The sequence below is a fragment of the Coenobita brevimanus genome, chromosome 61, assembly GCF_032717465.1.
Source record: "Coenobita brevimanus isolate Jiangsu-jjx chromosome 61, ASM3271746v2, whole genome shotgun sequence".
In the NCBI taxonomy this organism is placed as follows: Eukaryota; Metazoa; Arthropoda; class Malacostraca; order Decapoda; family Coenobitidae; genus Coenobita; species Coenobita brevimanus.
In genome coordinates, this window is record NC_137014.1 from 30,365,268 (window position 1) to 30,379,858 (window position 14,591).

Here is a 14,591-nt window from a genome sequence, read left to right on the forward strand (position 1 = left end):
GAGAGAGGGAAGAAATAGAAGCAGTAGATTGTAAGCGATGGCAAATGGGAGAGGAGAAACAGTGGGTAAATCAAAGGAACAATAGAGAAGGAAAGCGAGAATAGGTAATGATGGGTGTTAGGAAGATGACTTGGCTCGCTGGTCAAGGCAAGACACTCAAAACAGACACTAAGAATAAAATGATGGGGCTGGTGAAAAGACGGAATTGCAAGAAAAAGAGGAGCATTGAATAAGAAAGGATATGACGTAGAAGAAAATGGTAGTATATAACAGAGAGAGAGAGAGGGGGGGGGAGAGGTGAGTGGAAGAGGAGTATAAACAACTTAACAACTTGAGAGAGAGAGAGAGAGAGAGAGAGAGAGAGAGAGAGAGAAGTGCAAACAACTTAAGACCTTGAGAGAGAGAGAGAGAGAGAGAGAGAGAGAGAGAGAGAGAGAGTGGAAGAGGAGTGCAAACAACTTAACAACTTGAGAGAGAGAGAGAGAGAGAGAGAGAGAGAGAGATTGAAGAGGAGTGCAAACAACTTAACAACTTGAGAGAGAGAGAGAGAGAGAGAGAGAGTGGAAGAGGAGTGCAAACAACTTAACAACTTGAGAGAGAGAGAGAGTTGAAGAGGAGTGCAAACAACTTAATAACTTGAGAGAGAGAGAGAGAGAGAGAGAGAGGAGGAGAAGGAGGAGGAGTGACAACAGCTTAACAACTTTTGAGAGAGAGAGAGAGAGGCTATGGGAAGAATGAAGGGTAGGGAGGGGGGTGATGTGGGGTGGGGGATGGGGGGTGGTCATGAGTTCCCTGGAGAGGCGTGATGTCACTTCCGGTGGAGGTCAGGTGGTACCGCACTGTTGCCCTCTTACTCCCCCCCCCCACCTCCCTACCCTCTTCTCTTCCTTCACTCCCTCCAGCCATCCTTCATTCATTCTTTATATCAACTCCCTTCCTCACCACACTTCCTTCACTCCCTCCGTCCATCCTTCATTCATTCTTTAAATCAACTCCCTTCCTCACCACTCTTCCGTCACTCCCTCCATCCATCCTTCATTCATTCTTTAAATCAACTCCCTTCCTCATCACTCTTCCTTCACTCCCTCCGTCCATCCTTCATTCATTCTTTAAATCTTCTTCCTTCCTTCTTCACCACTCTTCCTTCTACTATTTCCCTCCTCTCATCCTTCTCTCCTGAATTTCCCTTTCCTTATTAAATATTTGATTAGTGATAGTGATGATAGTGATAAAGATGACAGCGATAACAGCCAGTCCATATTACTGATATTGTGCTGAGGACCCTGGGCGTGCGAGGGACCGAGGCCAGCTTACGGTAATCCAGATCATGCAAGCCATCCGGGACCATCCTACGTCCCTTGCGATGTTGACGTGGATAAGAATAACACAAACAAATATTTTTTTCTTTTTCTCTTTTATTTTAACCGTGGGACCGTGAATATTAATAATGATGATAATAATAATAATAATAATAATAATAATAATAATAATAGTAATAGATGACGGTAACAACAACACCAAGAACAAGAATATCATCATCATCATCATCATTATCATCATCATTAACAACAGCAGCAATAATTTTATGGTGAGAGGGAGACAGGGAAGGGAAAGGGATGAGGGGGGAGTACATGAGGGAGCTAGAGACTACAATAAATAGGCAGAGGAGAATGCAAGGATGGGGGGAGGAAATGGTATGGGGGGGGGAATTGCAATAAAGGGGAGGCTAAAAGAAAGAGGAAGAGATTGCAAGAAAAGGGATGCAACATGTAAAGTGGAGATGCAAAAAAAAAAGGGGGGGTAGGTTGCAATAAAGGGAACTTGGAATAAAGGGGAGGCTGCAAGAATGCCAGATTGAGAAAAGGGGGAGAATGCTAGAAAGTGGGACTACAAGAAAGGCGAGGTGGCAATGAAAGGGAGAAACGATATTGCAAGAAAATGGATGAAGAATGCAGGAGAGAAGGGCGGGTGGAAGAAGAGGAGTGAGGAAAGGGAAGTGAATGAGAGGTGTTGGGAAGGGGTAGTTATACCGGGGGAGAGGGAAAAGGATGACGAAGGGAGGGGAAATGAATGAGGGGGAGGGAAGAGTGAATGAGGGGGAGGGGAGACTGAAAGAGGAGGGGGGGGAGAATGAATGAAGGGAAAGAGAGAATGAATGAGAGAGAGACGGAGGGAGGGAGGGGGAGGCATGGGAGGAAAACTATGGGGTAGATCGCGTGGGAGAGGTGAAGTGGGGAGGAGGGTGGAATACAGAGGAAGGGAAGAAGTGGGGGAATGGCCGTGGGGAAGGGTGGAGAGAGAAGGGAGAATGAATGGAGGAGAGGGGGAGATTTCATAGGAAGGAGAAATCTCACAGGGAGGAAGAAAGAATAAAAAGGGGAGGGGCGAGTGTATAGTAAGGGAGAAAAAGTGAGTACAAAGGAAAGCAGTATATCTAATGATCTCGTCGAGGCTGTTTGTTACAGAGAAGACTGTGGATATAGTATACTTTGAATCCAAAGTAAACATAATACATATAGAAGGTCCCCCCCACCCCGGCACCACCAGCACCACCCACTGATTTCTTCGGCTGAAACCAGTAGGAAAAAGTGAGAAAGACATCATGCAGCATAGAAAATTGTCATGGTAATTTCTAGTAGAAAACGGTGATGAAAAGTACATTCTTCGGTCCCAACATCTGCGAGGGAAAAGTGGCATTAATTTCTTAAAAATATTGAGCTGTTGCTATATTCTTTGTGGTCTGAGTGAATGAGGAAAACAATTTTATCAGATTATCAGATGCGACAGAAAGTTTGGTGGCTACTTAGCCGTTTGTTTATCACTAACATTTCGCGTAAACGAGGTGATTCGCTTCCGTAGATTTAAAGACTTACTTGAAGCCCCATATTCGGACCCTGAAGCACTCGTCTCATGCCTGTGAAACTTCAGCGACTTTAGCAAAGCCCCACATTAGGGCTGCGAAGTTTCCGCAAATAGTTTCGTACATTTTTCATTCATTTTTTCAACAATGAAGGAGTTTAGCTAGGATTTGACGCCAGATACTTATCCAAGGAAGTTTTAAATGTTGTTACTGCGTCGTGGTCTTCCACATCCCTCGGCAACTTGTTCCGTATGTTTACAGCCATACTGAAGATGAAATATGTTACTTCATCTGACTGGGAACGTTTGCCAATAATATTGTAATCATTACCGCTTGTGTCTATTATGCAGTAGTTCCTTGTATGCTATATTCTTTAATCTGGGTATAATGTTTGTCACTTTACTGTACTCTTTCTATTTTCTCCATGTCCTTCTTTTATGGTGACCAAAGCTGAACATAATACTCCATATGTGCAGGTACTAAGGAACCGCTCAGAGTGAAGGTGACATTCTCCGATATAAATACGAATGTTGTGCCTATAATTATAATTGGTCAGCGTTCTTTACTGCATGTGTACAATATCTACCTACATTTAGTAATTTGTTATAGATATTCCTAAATCTTTTTTGTTGGTCTACAGTCTCGAGTTTAATATTACTCATACTGTAACTAGCTTTTTTCGTTTTTACCGCCAATGTTCAGCATATTTGCAAGTAACCATTACTAAAAACTATCACTCATGTTTGGGTACGGTTAAGCAGTTTATCAATATATCTCATAGTTTCCAATCTTTGAAAAGACGCGCTCCATGTGCTACAGATGTTTGTATCATTAGCAAAGCTACTGTAGAGCTTTTATATAAAACCTTCTCCAGTATCATTTATATATTTTAAAACAGGATAAAACCCAGCACCGAACCCCACGGCATTTCAATTGTAACGTCCCTCAAGCCTGATTCTTTTCCATTTTTATACGATTCTTTGGTTACTTTCTATAAAACAATTTTCAATCACAGAAAAAGGGAAAAGGAAGAAGAGGAGGGAAGGAAAGGATGAGGAAAGAAGAGGAAGACGACGAAATTAGATGAGGCTAGTAAAAGAGAGATGAGGTGAGAGAGCAGCACAAGAGGGTAGAGAAGAGGGATGAGGAGGAGAGGAAGAAATAAAACAGGGAGAGGAGTGGATAAGATGAGGTTAAACTAGTGACGGAAGTTAAAAAAAACAAGAAGCAGAAGGAAGAGGGAAGAGGAATAAGAGAATGAGGAGTGGTTAATATGGGGCTAGTGAAAGAGGGAAGAGGAAGAGGGAAGCGATATACGAAGGAAGAAGAAGAGGAAGACGAAAGATGAAGAGGGAACCGGAAGATAAAAGATGAAAGTAGTGGGAGAGGGAAGAGCAAGTGAGAAGGGAGAAATATGAAGGAAGGAGAAAAGGAAGAGGAGAGAGGAAGGAGGAAGCATATGATGAACGGTGGAAGAGGAAGAAAGGAATAAAAGAGGAAGAGGAGTGTCTTAAGATGAGGGTAGGCTACTGGGGTCAGTAATGGCGTGAGCACTGCTTACTTCCTTTGTCTGTGTTGGTGGCGGCGCGGGAAAATTACTCTGTGCCTCACTCCTTCCCTCCCTTCCTACTTTCCGCCTCTCTTTCCTTCTTCCTTCTCTCCCGCCCTTCCTCCTTTCTTCCCTTCCTCCTTCGTCTTTTCCTGCTCCTCTCCTTTCCTTTCTTTCCCCTCATGCTCCTTCTCTTTCCTTGCTTTTCTTTTCCTCTCCGTTTTTCCCCCTCTCTTCCTTCCTTCTTTCCATCCTACCTTCCTTCCCTCTTTCCGTCCTTCCCTCTTTCCTTCCATCCCTCTTTCCCTTAACTTCCTTCTTTCCTTCACTCGTTCTTTCTTTGATCTCTCCCTTTCTTTTCTTCTCTCTGTTTCTTTCCCTTCCTTTCCTCCCTTCTTTTCCTCCTTTTCTCCTCTCCCTTTCCTTTCCCCTGTCCCCCCACCCATTTTTCTTCCTTTCTTTCCACCCTGTCTTCTTTCATCACTTTTGTCTATGTTATAATTATCTACTTTTCTTCATCCTTTGTCTGCTTCCCGCTATCTTTCCTTCTGTTTTCTTTTTCTTTTCATTCCCTGTCCTACACTCCATTTTTCTTCTTTCTTCCGTTTCTTCCTTCTTTCTTTATTTTCTTGTTTTTTTTTTCCTCTTTCCCTCTCTTCTTTTCTCCATCCTTCATTCTTTCCTTCGCTTATTCCTTTTCCCTCTCTTTCTTTCCTATCCTTCCTTTTCTTTCCTTCCCTCCCTTCATTCCTCCTTTCTTCTCTTCATGTCTTCTATCACCTCGCTTTCCTACTTTCATTACCTCTTTCTTTTCTCTGCTTTCTTCCTAACTTCTCCACCACCCTGGCCTCTCCTTCTCCTTCCCTCTCTCCCTTCTTCCCATCTTCCCTCCATGATTCTCTCTCTCTCTCTCTCTCTCTCTCTCTCTCTCTCTCTCTTCTTCTTCTTCTTCTTCTTCTTCTTCTTCTTCTTCTTCTTTCTTTCTTTCTTTCGGTTTCTTCTTTCTGTTTTTCTTTCTTTTTTCTCCTTTCTTCTTTCTTTTTCTTTCTTTCTTTTTTCTTCTTTTTCCTTTTTTATCCTCTTTCTTTTTCCTCTTTCTTCTTCTTCTTCTTCTTCTTCTTCTTCTTTCTTTTTTCTTCTTTCTTATTTCTTCTTTTCATCATCATCATCATCATCATCTTTTCTTCTTCTTCTTCTTCTTCTTCTTCTTCTTCTATTTTCTTTTGTCTTCTTCTTCTTCTTCTTCTTCTTCTTCTTCTATTTTCTTTTGTCGTCTTCTTCTTCGTCTTCTTCCTTCGTCTTTTTTCTTTGTTTCCTTCTTTCTTAGTCTTCTTTCTTTCTTCGTCTTCTTTCTTCGTCTTTCTGTCTTCATCTTCTTTCTTTCGTCGTCTTCTTCTTTCTTCGTCTTCTTCCTTCGTCTTCTTTCTTTCTTCGTCTTCTTCTTTCTTCTTTCTGTCTTCGTCTTCTTCCTTCGTCTTCTTTCATCGTCTTCTTTCTTTATCTTCTTTCTTCGTCTTTTCTTCATCTTCTTTCTTCGTCTTTTCTTCATCTACTTTCTTCGTCTTCTTCTTTCTTCATCTTCTTCTTTCATCTTGTTTTTTCTTCGTCTTCTTCTTTCTTCGTCTTCTTTCTTCGTTTTCTTCTTTCTTCGTTTTCTTCTTGCTTCGTCTTCTTTCCTCTTCTTTCCTCATCTTCTTTCCTCTTCTTCTTCTCTCATCGTCCTCTTTCTTCGTCTTCTTTCCTCGTCTTCTTCTTTCACCGTCTTCTTTCCTCTTCTTTCCTCGTCCTCTTCTTTCATCGTCTTCTTTCTGCATCTTCTTTCCTCGTCTTCTTCTTTCTTCGCCTTCTTCTTTCTTCGCCTTCTTCTTTCTTCTTCTTTCCTCTTCTTTCCTCGTCTTCTCTTTCACCGTCTTCCTCTTCTCTCCTCGTCCTCTTCTTTTTTCGTCTTCTTTCTTCGTCTTCTTCGTCTTCTCCTTCTTCGTCTTCTTACGACCGTTTCCTCTCTGCAATCCTTACATCTTTCCCAACATTCCCTTCCCTTTCCCTTTAAGGCGGGCACGCACACAGCACTCGTTTCTTCACACTCTCACTCTCTTTTATGTTCAAATCCCTCAGGGTTAACCAAATCAGCGTGATGGCTTTTTTTCTCTTCTTTTATTCTTTCTTCCTCGATGCAGTAATATTCAAGTTAAGACAAAAATTTCAGGTGCAGAGATTAGATGCAGCCTCCATTATATCCTTTACGATGAATTTTTGATGGGTGATAGTACAGTGGTAAGCCACACGGCTCTATTATTTAACCTGAGATCACAAAGGGGGAGGAATACACATTTTCTTACATATATTTTTGAGAGAAGTCTAACTTTTCCGCCTCGTTGCTGACTGCGCTCTGTAAAATGCAGTGGTCTGACTATTTCCTACTCTCACATGTGTTTTGAAATTGATCGATGTAGTTTTTGGACTTGATTATAGCCTCGCGAACCCAGTTTTTATAATATTGTTGATTGTCTCTGTTTGCTTTATACTTCTATCCCAAACTGAAAGGAAGTAATAGTCATAGCGAAGGAAAATCTGTTGTTGTATGGATGGTAGTTCGAAGGCGTTCCAGACTGCAGAAGTAACAGTGTGATGGCTAACTGTTCCTTGTATAGACTAACTTAGCCTCGCATCATCCCTTTAACACAGGTCTTGGTTCTGTTGTAATCCCTGGCTACGACATCCATCCAGCCAGAGTGGGATTAGAAGCTGAGCACAAACTATGGCTTACAAGTTGACGAGGTTTATGAGATCGAAAAACATAAAACCTCCTGGTAAAACACTGATGGCTCCACCCTTCATTTTTCCACCCACTTTCCACAGCGTGCATCACAACAACCACGGGATGAGGCAATGGCACACCTTGACTCTGATCTGTCTGTTACTGCCGAGACAATAGAAACGTTGTTGATTTTAATGCCTCAGAAACTCAGTACCGTCATCTTTCAACTCTTCCACAGTCGTCGGCACGTCTGTCCCTTTACTTCTGGAACACACAACTCAGTCCATCATCTTCTGGTATCCTCGGTGCCTCTCGCTTTCTTTATTAATCAGAGGTTAGGGTGCGCAGAATCGACTTCATGCCTGTGTGTGTGTGTGTGTGTGTGTGTGTGTGTGTGCATTGATCCTACTCAGTTGACTGGAGAAGTCCAACGAATCTTCCCCGAAAAACAGAACATACATTTATGTTTTTAGTGAATGTAGTCAACAAAATTCATCTATATCATTGTTCAGACTGCTGACAGGAAGGCAGCCAGACAAGGTCTCTTTTGACCATTGCTCATGCACCGCTCTGGTCGCCTCTAGCAAAGCATTACCCCGAAACTGTGTTGCTTGCATTAAAATATCTCACACCATCAGAGTCTGGTGAAAGTAAAACAGCGTAGTGATATTCTTAGGGCGGGCCGTAACCCGTTCAATTTGGTGACCTTTTTTTTTTTTCTTTTTCACTTTCTACCACTACGTGGTATTATGATATTATTCAGTTTATACAACAAACCTCAAGTAGTGATAAGATTGGTAAAGCATAGCGTATCCCTGCAACATGGTGAGAATAAAACCTGGAAATTGAAAAAAAAAATATTGCATCATGGAAATGCTTTGGACTCGTGTCTGTGTGTGTGTGTGTGTGTGTGTGTGTGTGTATATATATATATATATATATATATATATATATATATATATATATATATATATATATATATATATATATATATATATTAATGTTTACATATAAGCGGTTTGTTTTTTTAAAGTAACAAAGTGATAAATTTAAAGTGCTTGGTAGTATTTCCTTTTTATCTGAGGATTATCAGTTTCTTTGTGTGTGTGTGTGTGTGTGTGTGTGTGTGTGTGTGTGTGTGTGTGTGATCATGTCTCACCTCTCCTATAAAGCTTCATTCATACATTTCAGCATTGCAAGATGTTGCTTCGACCTATTTTTATCAGTGGTGGATTGACCGAGGGTGTGGAGGGTGAGAGAGAGCCTTTCAGTATATTCTCCGTTTCTAATACTGAACTGAAGTTTTATTTATATACCACCATACACGTGATGTACAGTAGTGCTGCATGCTTCTACCTTCAGGTCTATCACTCTTTTTTTGTCTACCCTTCTCTCTTTCCATTTCTCCCATCCTTCCTGTCAGTTTTCATTCCTCTTTATTTTCACTTCAGGTGGCTGTACAGAGTGAGAAGCCAAATGGTTGCCTGTAACCCAGGAACCGTTTACAACTCTGGGTGGTAACCATATAGCCATATAACAGGAAAATGTGGACCCTGTTATGGTGCCTTTATTAACCAGGGTGGAGATGCAAATGCGACGTCCATCCAAGAACATTAATCCCCGCTCTTCGGTGTGACGAGGAGTTGTTTGCTGCCAGGGAACATCTGGTCACTGCAGGGGACGGTCCTTCATGGGCGATTGCTTGCCTACGGTTTATGGGTCTGCTCAACAATACAGACCGGGGTTAACCAACAACAACAACAACAACATTTTTAGTCGCCACTGGTAAACTCCCCGAGGCTTGAGGCTGAATGGTAAGGCTGGACCACCGAGTAAGGACAATATGGTCTGTACGGTCTGTATATCTGTATAACTCTCTCTCTCTCTCTCTCTCTCTCTCTCTCTCTCTCTCTCTCTCTCTCTCTCTCTCGTAAGGCAGGAAGCAAGTCATTATGTGTGTGATGTAAGGTTAGCGCATAGTGTCGCCCGCTACGGTGTCATGCTGCGCTGCGTGTCACAAAGGTGCCGTTATGTAGGGGACCGCCGGGGTTTGGTTTATATCTAGTTGTATATGGATTCTTTTTTTCTTTTTTTTTCGTCGTCCAGAACTCCACCCCCTAACCCAGCAACTTCCTCTTCAGGATATGAAGATGCCGGGAATAATAGACTTTTTTTTAATCTTTTCTTCCTTTTTGGTGTTTTTTATGGGTTGGTTCACACAGTTACATGGCACAGGCGTTTACACACACACACACACACACACACACACACACATACACTTTTTAGTCCTCCCTATAGTTCGCTACAGATTTAAAAAAAAAAAATCAACGCTTCCCCCCCCATTCAGTCCCTCTTTCTGCAATCCTCAACACGTCCTCTTTTGTGTAAAGTTGAATTATGCTTACTTCTTAACCCTTTGACTGCTTAGATGGTGGTGATAATGATAATGATGATGATAATGATGATGATAATGATGATAACAGTATGATGGTGATGGTGATGATGAGGAAGATAATGATGATGATGATGGCGATGATGATGATGATGATGATACTCATATGATGATGATGTGATGATGATGATACTCATATGATGATGATGATGATGATGATGATGATGATGATGATGGAGAGAGAGAGAGAGAAGGGGGGGAGGGGAGGAAAGGAGGGAGGAAGGGAGGTAAGAAAGGGCGGAGAGAAAGAGGGAAGTACAGAGGAAAGAATGGAGAGAGGGAGATAAGGAAGGAAGGGAAAAAAAGAAAGGAAGGAAATAAGGAGGAAAGAAGGGAAGGAGGGAGGTAAGGAAGGAAGAAGGGGAGGACAAGAAGGAAGGAAGGTAGACAGAGAGAGAAAAAAAGAGGAAAGGAGGGAAGGTAGATGTAAGAGAGGGGATGGTAAGGAGGAAAGGAGAGTGTGATGTAAGGAGGAAAGGAGAGTGGGAGGTATGGAGGAAAGGAGAGTGGGAGGTATGGAGGAAAGTAGAGTGGGAGGTATGGAGGAAAGGAGAGTGGGAGGTATGGAGGAAAGGAGAGAGCGAGGTGTTGAGAAAAGGAGAGTGAGATGCAAGGAGGAAAGGAGAATGGGAGGTATGGAGGAAAGGAGAGTGGGAAGTAAGGAGGGAGGAAAGGAAGAAGAGAGGAAAGAAAGGAGGGAGGAAAGGAAGGAAGGAGGGAAGTATGAATCACAAGCCAGACATCCAATGACACGGATTAGTACTTCAAACCTGCTGCCTCCAGACTATATTATTCAGCTCATTCAAGAGGTCCGGTTCTGAAAGGATTAACCCCCTGAAACCAGGTGGCGTCAGGTTTTGTTTAGTTTTGCCGCCACCAGACGATTTTATTCAGCGCTGGCAAGACAGCTGGTGATGCAGGGGTTTAGTGAGGCGATATCTAACCCCTCCAGTTTGAAAAGTCTATCCAAGGCTGATGAAAATCATCAGTAATAAGCCAAAAAAAAAAAAAAGTCCTCATATTCACTGCGTTAATTATGGCTGTATCTTGACCCATTAATTTCAAAATCTTTCCTATGCTGAATAAAATCGTCTGAAGGCAGGAAGAAAAAAGTAATAACGCCATTAAAGTGATTAAAAACGCCTATGATGTCACCCACATTAAGAAAACAGGAACAGCGACGACAGCAACAACAACAATAACAAACAGTCAAAACAAACAAACAAACAAAGAGCCACCATCATCAAAAATAACAACAACAGCACTAATAACAATAACAACAACAGTACTACTACTACTACTACTACTACTACTACTGCTAATAATAATAATAATAATAACAACAATAATAATAATAATATCTTCAGAAACAATAAACCCAGCCATCACAACACCAGGGTAGAAATAACGGAACTTTATCCTATCTTGCCCCAATTCCGACTCGGCTCACAAAAAAAAAAAAAAAACAGAAAACCAAAACATAACACAAGGACAAAAAAAAAAAAAAAAAAAAAAATCGCCACATTCACTCTCACTCTTTCCGGTCGCACAGTCATCATTTCCGCTCTGTTTCCGGAAATCCCGAACTGCCTACGATACACCGAACCGAAATATCCACACCGATCGCGCGGGCTTATTTTGAAGACGGATCCATCGTGCCCGGGATCCCAAAGCGTACCCCAGTCGAATCCGTAAAAGTTCGGGCATCGATGGAAGGGTTTTCGTGGGTTTGGAGGTGGAAATAAGAGGGGTTAGAGGAAAGAGGGGGTTGGGGAGGGGCCCGGGAGAGGGAGAATAAGTTCCGGTGGGTGAACAGGAAGCCGGAAGTGTATTTGAGGGAGGAGGGAGGAAGGAAGTAAGGAAATGGGTTGGCTCCTGAGCTTCACACTCGGCTTCACTTCACTGTCAAGGACGGACGTTTCCCTTCTCCTGCTCCTTCTCTAGTTTGCTTCATCGTCTTCGGTGTCTCTATAATGAATAAAATCATCTGCTGATACCCAAGAAAAACATAAAAGTTGACCACGGCAGGTACAGAGCTAATCAGTATAACATATCATCAATTGCCTTCACAAAGCTTTCTTAACTCAGAGCAGTGTTGTGGCGGTAGGCAGAGTAGTACTGTACATTCTCAACTGCGGCAGCTAAAGGGTTAGGTAATCTTTTTGGAGTCGATTTCATTTTTAACTGTTTGGAGTAAACCGAAAGAAAATATATATATATATATATATATATATATATATATATATATATATATATATATATATATATATATATATATATATATATATATATATATATATATATATATATATATATATATATATATATATATATATATATATATACACACACACACACAAACACACATAAGAGTATATTATATATATATATATATATATATATATATATATATATATATATATACACACACACACACACACACACACACACACACACACACACTATATATATATATATATATATATATATATATATATATATATATATATATATATATATATATACGTATATACTGTATGTATATCTATCTATCTATCTATCTATCTATTTCCAGACACCATAATCCCGTAAAGGGTGGCCATTTGACACTGAGTTAATTGTTTTACAGGAAGGGGCACCAGCCCTCCACCAACCCACTTGTTGACACGTAGGGAGCACGTATGGTTTGGTTATATGGTTACCACCCAGCGTTGTAAATGGTTTCTTGGCTTACAGGAAACCATTTGGCTTGTCACTCAATGTAAAGCCACCTGTAATGGAAAGAAAAGGAATAAGAAGTGACAGGAAAGGTAGGAAGAGAGGAGGGCAGGCACAGAAAAAGAATGATAAAAGCTAAGGAAGTAGGCAGCACTACATCAAGTGAGTGGATGATGGTCGCTCTATATATATATATATATATATATATATATATATATATATATATATATATATATATATACACCCTGTGCTTCTGTGCATACACCCTGCCTAGGTAAACTCTTTCGCCTTTGTCTTTCAACTTGTACCTTTCCTTCTTGTTGAAAGTTTGGTCTCATTCAGCCAGTCCCAAGGAAGGGTGACCATTCCCAACCCTCTAATTATCGCCCAGTTGCTTTAACATCCTGTCTCAAAAGTTTTTGAGTCTATTCTTAACAGAAAAATTTTAAATCATCTTTCCTATCACAACCTTCTTTCTGATCATCAGCATGGGTTCCGTCAGGGACGCTCCACTGGCGATCTTCTCAGCTACCTTTCAGACTTTTGGTCATCCTCCTTTCGGGACTTTGGCGAAAGCTTTGCCATTGCACTTGACATCTCAAAGGCTTTCGATCGAGTCTGGCACAAATCTTTAATTTCCAAACTGCCCTCTTACGGTTTCTATCCTTCTATCTCTGCCTTCACCTATAGCTTCCTTTCTGGTCGTTCTATAGCTGCTGTTGTAGACGGCCATCGTTCTTCTCCTAGATCTATTAACAGTGGTGTTCCTCAGGCCTCTGTCCTATCACCAACTCTCTTCCTTTTATTCATCAATGATCTTCTAAGCTGTACATCAAACCCTATCCACTCGCATGCTGATGATTCCACCCTTCACCTTTCCATTCGGTTCCCGCAACGTCCATCGCAGCAGTTACTTCAACAAACAAGGGATGATGCTATGGCACTTCTAATGTCTGACCTGGCTCGTATCTCTGACTGGAATAAAAATGATCTTGTTTTTAATGCATCTAAGACTCAGTGTTTACACCTATCAACCCGACAGAATCTTCCACAGGAGTACCCACTAACATTTAATAATATCCAGCTCAATCCAGTATCATCCTTGAACATTCTTGGGGTTTCATTTATTCGAGACTTATCTTGAAAAGATCATATTACATCTCTGGTAAAATCTACTTCCAAGAGATTAGGTATGTTAAGCCGACTCCGTACCTTCTTTACCCTTGCACAGTTGTTGACTTTATACACGGGATTTATTCGCCCCTGTATGGAGTACAACTCTCATGTGTGGGGAGGCTCCCCACTACAGCTCTTCTTAATAGGGTGGAGTCAAAGGCATTTCGTCTCATTAACTCTGCTCCTCTTACTGGCTCCCTTCAACCTCTGTCTCTTCGCCGCACTGTTAACTCTTTATCTCTTTTCTGTCGCTACGTCCATGGTCATTGCTCCTCTGAACTCTCTGCTTGCATCCCTCCATCTCTACGACGGGTGCGTAGCACCTGTCTAGCAATAAACTCTCATCCCTTTTCTGTCCAACTCTCTAATCCAAGAGTTAACCGTTATTCCCAATCCTTCATTTATGCAACAGGTCAACTCTGGAACTGTCTCCCTCTGTCTGTATTTCCTACTTCCTATGATCTCCAGTCTTTCAAACGCAGTGTGTCCAGGCATCTCGAAATGAACAGATCTTGAATTTGGCTCTCTTTTGTATTGTTTTTGTTTTTTTCCTTGGAAGGAACTGTTTTGCGGGCTCGTAGCCTGTGGTTCCTTCTTCCTCGCATATATATACATACATACATACATACATACATACATATATATATATATATATATATATATATATATATATATATATATATATATATATATATATATATATATTTATATATTTATATATTTATATAGATAGGTAAATAGATAGGTAGATAGATATACTGTACAGTATATATATATATATATATATATATATATATATATATATGTGTGTGTGTGTGTGTGTGTGTGAGTGAGTGTGTATGAGTGCATGTGTTTGTGCGTCCGTTTGCGCGCGCGCGCGCGTGTGTGTGTGTGTGTGTGTGTGTGTGTGTGTGTGTGTGTGTGTGTGTGTATTATACGAGTCAGTATAGATTATTTATTTATCCCTCACTACAAGAAGTCTTCCCGAAGCTCAGTAACTTGCATGACCCAAGTTACATAACCATGACCTCACTGACTCAGCCTGTAGGCTGTTCCTCCATCCTCGCTTATGTTTTGT